The sequence below is a fragment of the Heptranchias perlo genome, chromosome 24 (genome assembly GCF_035084215.1).
Source record: "Heptranchias perlo isolate sHepPer1 chromosome 24, sHepPer1.hap1, whole genome shotgun sequence".
Classification (NCBI taxonomy): domain Eukaryota; kingdom Metazoa; phylum Chordata; class Chondrichthyes; order Hexanchiformes; family Hexanchidae; genus Heptranchias; species Heptranchias perlo.
This window is the reverse complement of record NC_090348.1, coordinates 8,867,672-8,877,425: the sequence shown is the minus strand read 5'-3', so window position 1 is coordinate 8,877,425 and position 9,754 is coordinate 8,867,672. Positions and strand designations below refer to the sequence as shown.

The window sequence follows — 9,754 nt, the reverse complement described above, 5'->3', positions numbered from 1 at the left end:
ACCTTTGGATATACCTATTCACAGCAATCAGAATACATGGTCCGAAAGGGACCGGACGTATCTTAGACGCAGCTTCATATTCCATTCTGTGTTACATGGTGTAACATTGCTCTACTTACTAATCAGTGTATCCTCTGAATTTCTGTAACCAGCTACAGGAAATCCGCTAGCAAAATGTTTTCAAGTATTGTGTTAAAGGAGGTATTTATAATCCCTGGTAAGGGATGATTGAGCAGAACTGTATTTTGAAGTATTACCTTCACCAGGGTTTAAATTAGTAAAAAAAAGTCATGTTCAGGATGATGTTTCGTTTTTAGCTTTCTAGCTTGTCTCAAAGAGCCAGACAAGCACAGCTTTAATGGCATTATAGCAGTGCAGTGGTTGGAAAAATAGTGTCACACTTTAATATTTATAACTGTTCACATGCTCACACACAATGAGCCAATTCTCCTTCATATCCAACAGCTGTGGACAGTTTAATGATTATTGGAACTCTTTCAATAATAAATAGCATGCTGTTTAATAAACCACCAGATGCTTTGAAATCTTTATGGCTCTTCATACATTAATGTCTCCACTCCTCTTATTTTTAATGGGTATATTTGAGTGATAAGAGTTACAGCACAGCATTGTTTACATTCCACTTACTCTAAGACTCGAGATAATTCTCAGCATACATCAAACATAAAACCGGATCTCCCAGAGCATTGCTCCCGGTGAGCCAGCGCAATGTTTTATTACACGCCAACAGAAACCACCCTTCACAATCCCAGCAGAGGCAGGGATACTCCCTACTTATAACAAGGTCTATCTCCCTCTCCCATCTGCTTGCTGCGGTCTTCTCCCCTTCAAAGGAGTTTCTCTACGTCTTCCTTATTCCCTCTTAATAGAATCTGTCTCCCTTTCTCCTTCCAGGAACACCTATCTCTCTTCCTCCTGTGCTGTGCTCTCTGGGCTAAGAGCACAGGTGAAAACCCGTACGAATAAGACTTGCACTTTGTTTAGCCTATTTATTTCAGCTGAACTAATTAAAGGGAGATAAATGAATGCCAATTCAAGGAATTTCCACAGCGCTGCAATCTGGGAGGTGGAGCAGAGGTAAGGCATAAGCTCAGGAGTGGAGCACAGACCAAAGGCAGTGTGGGGGGCTGGGGAAAGGTGCACGGGCGAACGACATGAGGAGAAGCACTTTGGTGAGTACAAGCTCCATATAGTGAGTGTAGTGCCAGCTCTAACAAAAATAAAAGGCTGCTGATAATGATACAACATTGGCACTAAACCAACCGAACAAAGCGGTAGCTGAAAGATCATCCGCCTTTTAATTGATTGGTGGTTGGACTGTCCCACATCTTGCACCTGGCTGGCAGTCCTGTCATTATAAGACGTGAGGCCAATGAAATCCAAGAAACATGACAGACAGGCAGGCCCATGTTACATAGAAATGACAACACTGAAACAGGCCATTCGGCCCAACTGGTCTATGCTGGCGTTTACATTCCAAACGAGCATCCATCTCCATCTAACCCTGTCCAATCCGTTCATCAGACATAGTACTTTAATTTTATTCTATACAGAAGGTTTTCATAATATCCAACAGAAACAAAGGTCTACACTTCAGAGTGCTGAAATATATTTTCAGTCCGTGTTCTGATTTAATCCAGGCGCAGATAGGACGAATAATATTACAATAAAAACCTTGTCAGCGAATTCTCTTACACTACAGAACAATCATTAGTGAATTGGTCTTAAACACATAGATTCTCAAACAGTGAACGCGTTCACCTCGTGTATTCTGGAAGATGGTTTGGTTTTATATCCCAATTAATTTTAGAATTAATCAGTACTCCGTGCTCTCGGGCGTAAAATACTGAACTTTATTTAAGAAACAGAAATTGTTCCGTCTCATTGAGTTGTTCCGCCTCATCGAACTGCGCTTCCTCAGGGAGTTCTGGTGAGAGAGTTCGCTCTTCTGCAGAGTCTGGATCAGGATGGACGGTTTCTCGTCCAGTTCTCGGGCACTGCAGCGAGGAGTCGCCACCTTGATCCTGTTGCCAAACTTGGAATAATCCACCGAGTAGATGCCGTCCTCTTCAGTCACCATCGGGACAAACCGATATCCCCATAAGATCTCCTCGACTATGTAGGATGTCCTGGCCTGAGTTGTGATGCCCGTGGTCTCCACCACCCCTTCAAGTATAACAATCATCTCCAGGTTCTGGTTCTGGAGGTCGCTGGCCGAGATCTCATAGAGGGGGCTGCGCCTGTCTATAACGTGGCAGATGGTGAGTGGGGACACCAGGAAGATGCTGTTGGTGTCCATTGGGTTGTCCACTTGGATGTCGATCTGGTGAATGGGAATGACCTCTCCCTCGATGGTGGTGGTCTTCTTCACCACTTGCATCCTGACCGAGGCGCTGATGATCATGCTCTTCCTCAGGTCGCCCACCCTGAACATGAAGCAGAGTTTGCCGTTCCTCAACCCGATGACGGCGTGGCGACTGAAGATCAGGGTCTCGGCCCGGCGATGAGCCTGTGCCGTCTTCATGAAGATACAGCCCAGCATAACGGCGTTGATGATCAGACCCGAGATGTTCTGCGTGATGAGCACGGTGATGGCTGTCGGACACTCCTCGGTCATCATCCTGCCCCCGAAGCCGATGGTGACCTGCACCTCGATGGAGAAGAGGAAAGCCGAGGTGAAGGATCTCACTTTGGTCACACAGGGCTCGAAGACTGAGTTCCGATGGTGGTCCAGGTCTCCGTGGGCAAACGCCACCAGCCACCAAATCATGGCGAAGAGGAGCCAACTGCAGAGGAAGGACATGGTGAAGATGAAGAGGGTGTAGCGCCACTTCAGGTCCACCAGGGTGGTGAAGACATCCTGCAGGAAGCGGCCCTGCTCTCGGATGTTCTTATGAGCCGCGTTGCAAGCCCCGTTCTTGGCGATGAACCGAGCTTGGCGCGGCCGGACGGTGTAGCGGGGCTGCCGGACATTCTCAGCTGCGATCCGAGCCAGGACATATTCCTCTGGGATGATGCTCTTCCTGGCCAACATTCTGGGAACATAGTCTTGGGGTTACAAAGGTAATGTGGGAGACGGGGACTTCGCATGGACTGTCCTATTCCGGCTCCTCATTTAGTTACCCAAAGGTCTGCCTTTGAACAATCTGATTAAGACAAGCGTTGGATGTCTGGACTCGTTTTATTAACACTCATTGCTCTGTAATCTTAATTCAGGGTTAAATGGCCGTAGAAAAACAAAAATCACCTGGAGATGTCACCTCCTCCGTGATGAATTATGTCGTTTCCGAAATCTGTACATCTAGGTGTGGAGTGTCGAGACGGACACACCAGGGTTATTGTAATCCTAAATGTAAGGCTGTCATATACTGGGACTTCTTTCTCCTCTCAGCTATTTTTGAGGGGGAGTGTGGGCAGCTGACGTGTGCATATCAGCACACTTTCTTTCCACTTTCTTAGCCTGAGGCCATAAACTTTCTGACGTGAATGGGCGGACCTGAATTTGTTGCTTCTGCTCTTGTCAAAAGGAGCCTGCCAGAAATTAACACCTTAGAGGGGACCGGCGCCGCATCTTCGAGATTAAATCGCAATTATAAACACCGATAGTCTTTTTCTTTAACATTAAACAGCCATGCAATCTTTGTAATATAGTTTCACAGCAAAAAACAGTCCCTGTTAATTTTGTTTGGTTTTAAAATATCCTCAGACCCTCGTCATACTGCCGATTGCAGCTCATACTAGACTCAACCACGTGTTTGCTTGGGTGGGTTTTTAATGTTAGGAGAGAGACAGAAGCATACCGGCTTGTGCTAAGTTTCAAACTTAAAAAAAATAGGTCCAGTGGACCTTATCTGCACTTTTGAAATGTGGCTTTACACAAGACTGGTCTTATACTGCACCCAGGAGGAACACAGCCTAGTGTGAGGGGGTCTCCTGGCAAGGGAGTCTCATCACTGGTCATTACTATATTGAGGAGTCAGAGAACTGACCAATTCTATTGCCAGTTTATTGTTGATGAATACCCCAAATCACACTGAATCAATGCAAAGAGGCTCTTTCCTCTAGAAAAGAGAAGGGTGAAGGGTGACCTAATAGAGGTCTTTAAAATTATGAATGGGTTTCAAAGGGGAGACGTAGAGAAGATGTTTCCACTTGTGGGAAGTCCAAAACTAAGGGCCATAAATATAAGATAGTCACTAATAAATCCAATCAGGGGTTCCGGAGAAACTTCTTTACCCAGAGAGTGGTTAGAATGTGAAATTTTCTACCTCATGGAATAGTTGAGGCGAATAGCATAGATGCATTTAAGGGGAAGCTAGATAAACACATGAGGGAGAAAGGAATAGAAGGTCATGCTAGTAGGGTTAGATGAAGTCGAGTGGGAGGAGGCTCATGTGGAGCATAAACACCGACATCGACCAGTTGTGTCGAATGGTCTGTTTCTGTGCTGTAAATTCTATGTGATTCCATGTAAAAAGTGTCAGTGTAACTGCAAGTCCAACTTTCAAACATTTAACATGCAGAGTTTAAAAAAAAAAATATTTCCAAAGTGAATTTTCCTTTTTAAGATTGACTTTTGGATGATTTTGATAAAAGTTTGCATTGTCAAGCATTAAAACTGGAGCAGAACAATATGGAAGTGAAATGCCCACATATCAATCGTTGGTGCGAACTAAATCAATAAGTGGTTTCCCAATCCTTGTGACAGGGATGTGGCCTGCTCTAACCTCCCAGGCACCAGCTGAGACTGGCGTGTAGGACTGTTAGTGTAGGACTGGGCCTGTCACTTCACAGCATCGCAGGCACAGTGCCACATACACAGTGCAGATCACAAGATGACATCAAAGTGAACACAAGCCACATACATTGTGCTCCGTATTATAATCACAGGCAGTTGTTATTGCAATCATTCAGGCAGTTTTTATGATTTGGCATTTTATTATTTTGCCTGTAATTCATTTTAAAATTTAACTCTGGCAACTTGAGCACTAAATCCAGGCTGACACTCCAGTGCTGAACCGAGGGAGTGCTGCGCTGCCAGAGGTGCTGTCTTTCGGGTGAGACGTTAAATCAAGGCCCTATCTGCCCTCTCAGGTGGATGTATAAAATCCCATGGCACTATTTCGAAGAAGAGCAGGTGAGTTCTCCCCGGTGTCCTGGCCAATATTTATCCCTCAACCAACATCACTTAAAAAAAAAACAGATTATCTGGTCATTATCACATTGCTGTTTGTGGGACCTTGCTGTGCGCAAATTGGCTGCTGCGTTTCCTACATTGCAACAGTGACTACACAACAAAAGCACTTCATTGGCTGTAAAGCCCTTTGAGACATCCTGAGGTCATGAAAGGCGCCATATAATGCAAGTCCTTTCCTTATCCTAAATTTACATTCTTTAAATCCTTTTGTTCCGTTGTAATCATTTGTCATTGTTTTGTTATTTCCATTTTTATTCAGCGAGAGTGTGTAACCTTTGAGAATGTGAACTGCTACATATGCTGTAAGATGCTAAAAGGGATTTAACATGAGCATTGGTTAAAGAGCCAGACTATGGTGCATGTGAAATGGGTTTGAGACTATCTGCTCCTCACCAACTCGTTCCCAGAAAGCGAGAAAATAACGTTCTTAATTCAAGATTCTAGCCGATAACCTACCCCTTTGACCAAGCTTTTGGTCACCTGTCCTAATATCTCCTTATGTGGCTCAATGTCAAATTTTGTTTGATAATGCTTCTGTGAGGCACTTTGGGATATTTTACTACATTAAAAGCGCTATATAAATTGCAAGTTGTTGTTGTTGTTGACATGTGTTTTCATTAATAAGAATTTGACACTGTTTTACATAATGTTGCAGCTGTATATCTTGTTTGTAGGTATGATGTGGAGATGTCGGTGATGGACTGGGGTGGACAAATGTAAGGAGTCGCACAACACCAGATTATAGTCCAACAGCTTTATTTGAAATCACAAGCTTTCGGAGCTTTGCTCGACAAAGGAGCGAAGCTCCGAAAGCTTGTGATTTCAAATAAAGCTGTTGGACTATAACCTGGTGTTGTGCGACTCCTTACATTTGTTTGTAGGTGTATACATTGATACAATATTTGCATAGAAGCACATGGTGATACAGTGGCATTACAGGCTTCAGGATCAGGGTGTTTGTTGGTGGGAGTTGGACAGGGATATGTTCTTACATCATTCTTACAAACACTGCACCTTGTTGGAATGAAAATGTGTCGGGGAAGCTGATGTGTAGCTGTGACAGTGTTTGGAACATTCTTGATCAACAAAGGAGACCAAGGCTGGAAAACCAGAATTATTTTATCATTTTCAGTATAGTTCACACAAATCTGTAAGATTTAAATAACATTGTTTTTAACAACTCAAGATTAAGTAGTAACTTGTTACCATCAGCAACTGTTTCTTAAAATGAGCTGCAAAAGACTGAATGACTTGGAACATCCTTTTGCATTTCCTGCCTTTTTGTTAGGCTTTCATGACATGGAATATTTAGCCTGGAGGAGATAGCAAGCCAGACAGTCTAGAGAAGCTGAACTAATATACAATTGAAATGAAAAGATTGCTGAAATATCCAAGGTTATCGATTGCACCCCTAACACTGACAGGTGGATAGGAACTAAAACAAATGTGGTTTTGAGGTTAGTTCTAATTTTTTTTTGTTATTGTCATTTAAACATGGTGCTGACCGTGAGACTGCCACTTAAAATTAAACTCTATAAACTTCTATAAGGACACATCACAATGAATCAACCACAGAGACTGTCCTGGGCGCCACTAGCTTCTGTGAAATTTGCCACTGACAAAGTAGGAACGAAAACAAAATATAAATGGTCCACCCACTCCGATTTCTACTACAAAGAACAATAATGACTTGCATTCATATAGTGCCTGTAACATTGAAAAACGTCCCAAGGCACTTCACAGAATGGCACTAGAAGATAACAGATAGATGAGAATGATTTCCAGGAAGTACTTTCACCTTGGGGTGTAGGTGATATTAATAATACATTCCTTCAACTTAATTCTCATAGTAAGATTCATAGCATTATTTGAACTTTTTTGATTCATTCTCAGGATGTGGGCATCGCTGGAAAGGTCAACATTTATTGCCCATCCCTAGTTGCCCTTGAGAAGGTGATAGTGGGCCTTCTCCTTGAACCGCTACATTTCAGTGGTTTGATACAAATGAGTGTCTTGCTAGGCCACTTCAGAGAGCAGTTAAGAGTCAACCACATTGGTGTGGGACTGGAGTTACATATAGGCCAGACCGGGTAAGGATGGCAGGTTTCCTTCCGTAAAGGACATTAGTGAACCAGTTGGATTTTTACGACAATTTGACAGCTTCATGGTCACTTTTTATTTTCAGATTTTTAAAACTGAATTCAATTTCTCAAATTGCCACGTTGGGATTTAAACTCACATTCTCTGGATTATTAGTCCAGTAACATAACCACTACACTACCATACCCCGAACACCTCAATATGATTATTGCCGTGCTGCTACCTTTAACCAGTTTTCTTTATAACATATGCTGTGGAATTGTTGGGGATGGTTAGCTTGTTTTCAATTTTTTTTTTCTGTTTGGCACCAGTAGCTGACAGACTATTCTGTCTGCCTTAACCTGCTGCTTTCTGCAGGCACCCAGGAGCAGAGAAACATCATGTCCTTTAAAGTATTTGATATCTCTTCTGATGCTCACCCTCCAGTCCTGCTATCAATCAGATGTGTATCTAGCTCTCCCCTTTTTTTATAAAGCAGTTAGCATCATTTAAGTAAGAAAATCCTACATTCCTTTACTGATGAAATCAGGCAAGTGTTTAGACAAGGTGACGTCACTGTGCTGGCTTATTAACAGCCTGAGAAAACTGTAAAAATGTCTGCGAGTTACATTACATTGTCAAGCAGTATGAGGTATCTCAAGAAAGAAAGACTTGCATTTATATAGCATCTTTCATGACCTCGGGACATCCCAAAGCGCTTCACAGCCAATGAAGTACTTTAAAAGTGCAATCACGGTTGTAATGTAGGAATGAATGCTATAGATATGCAAACACTGGTTGCTGTTGATGCAAACACTTTGAATACTACAGAAATGTTATAACTGTACTCACACATTACCAATCACATAAATGACTTCAGTTTGAAAACATCTTCCGTATTCATTGTAAAAGCACTGCTTCCAAGCTATCTTGTATAAAAAAAATTAAAATCCATTCTGCTGATATTGATGTTTAAAATTTAGGAGATTCTTTACAGTGGTGATGGGGGTATTATGCGAAACATTTTAATTTTTCACTGTACAAACATGTAATCTCGATGTCCCATTATAACCCTCTGTTGCCTTGCACCATCATCCCTTTTATCATTTAATCACTCCTGCCTTCCATCCTATCTCTTTTGTTCTTTTCCTGCCCCCCTTTTCCCTGACTCTGTATTCGTTTAAAAGCTGCTCATCTCAAACATCTTCCAGTTCTGATGAAAGGTCATTGACCTAAAATGTTAATCCTGCATCTCTCCACAGACGCTGCCTGACCTGCTGAGTGTTTCCAGCATTTTCTCTTTTTTTCAGATTTCCAGCATCTGCAGTATTTTGCTCTTTTGTTGATCTAGATAGACTCCTTAAATAAATGGAAGATTACATCGAATCACATCATCGAGTTACAGTGAATTTATATTGAATTTACAGCATTCAGGTCCATCCACACGAGTCTCCTCCCACCCCTCTTCATGTAACCCCATCAGCATATTAATAATTCATTAAGTCTGTGAAACATGACAAGATGTAACTTTGCAATCCAGTGTTAAATCTGATTATATACTCAAGCATCTAGTTGACATTTCAAACTGTGTGCAATGTAAAAGAGACACAAACGGGGATAACTTGATAATATAAAGACTATGTAGCATTAATGTTTAGCCAGTAGATGCCACTATCACATTTAGTAAGTCCTATACTAAATTATATTTACAAGATCTGCTTATGATATTTAGGGGAGACTATCTTTACTACACCAACCATTTTTCACTTTGATATCAAAAATGCTCACCTGAAATCTGGAAAGATTTTACATATTACATAGATTTACATCGAGTCTACAGCACAGAAACAGGCCATTCGGCCCAACTGGTCTAAGCCAGCGTTTATGTTCCACATGAGCCTCCTCCCACCCTACTTCATCTAACACAATCAGCAGATCCGTCTATTCCTTTCTACCTCAAGTACTCATCTAATTTCCCCTTAAATGCATCCATGCATCATGCTATTCACCTCAACTACTCCTTGTGGTCGCGAGTTCCCCATTCTAACCACTGTCTGGGTAAAGAAGTTTCTCCTAAATTCCTTATTGGATTTATTGATGACTGTTTGTTTTTATATTTATAAAACCAGTTATAAAACGAGTCAGTTTAACCTCAGTGGTGGGGAAACTTTTAGAAATGATAATCCGGGACAGAATTAGCAGTCACTTGGACAAGTGTGGATTGATTAGGGAAAGCCAGCATGGATTTGTTAAAGGCAAATCGTGTTTAACTAACTTGATTGAGTTTTTTGATGAGGTAACAGAGAGGGTAGATGAGGGCAATGCAGTTGATGTGGTGTATATGGACTTTCAAAAGACGTTTGATAAAGTGCCACATTATAGACTTGTCATCAAGATTGAAGCCCATGGAATAAAAGGGGCAGTAGCAGTATGGATATAGAATTGACTAAGTAACAG

At 41.9% G+C, this 9,754-nt stretch overlaps 1 pseudogene; it reads right to left on the bottom strand.

Moving 5' to 3' along the window:
• Positions 1-371: 371 nt before the first annotated feature.
• Positions 372-3,394, bottom strand: LOC137341550 (ATP-sensitive inward rectifier potassium channel 8 pseudogene; annotated as a pseudogene).
• Between the last annotated feature and the right edge of the window lie 6,360 nt (positions 3,395-9,754).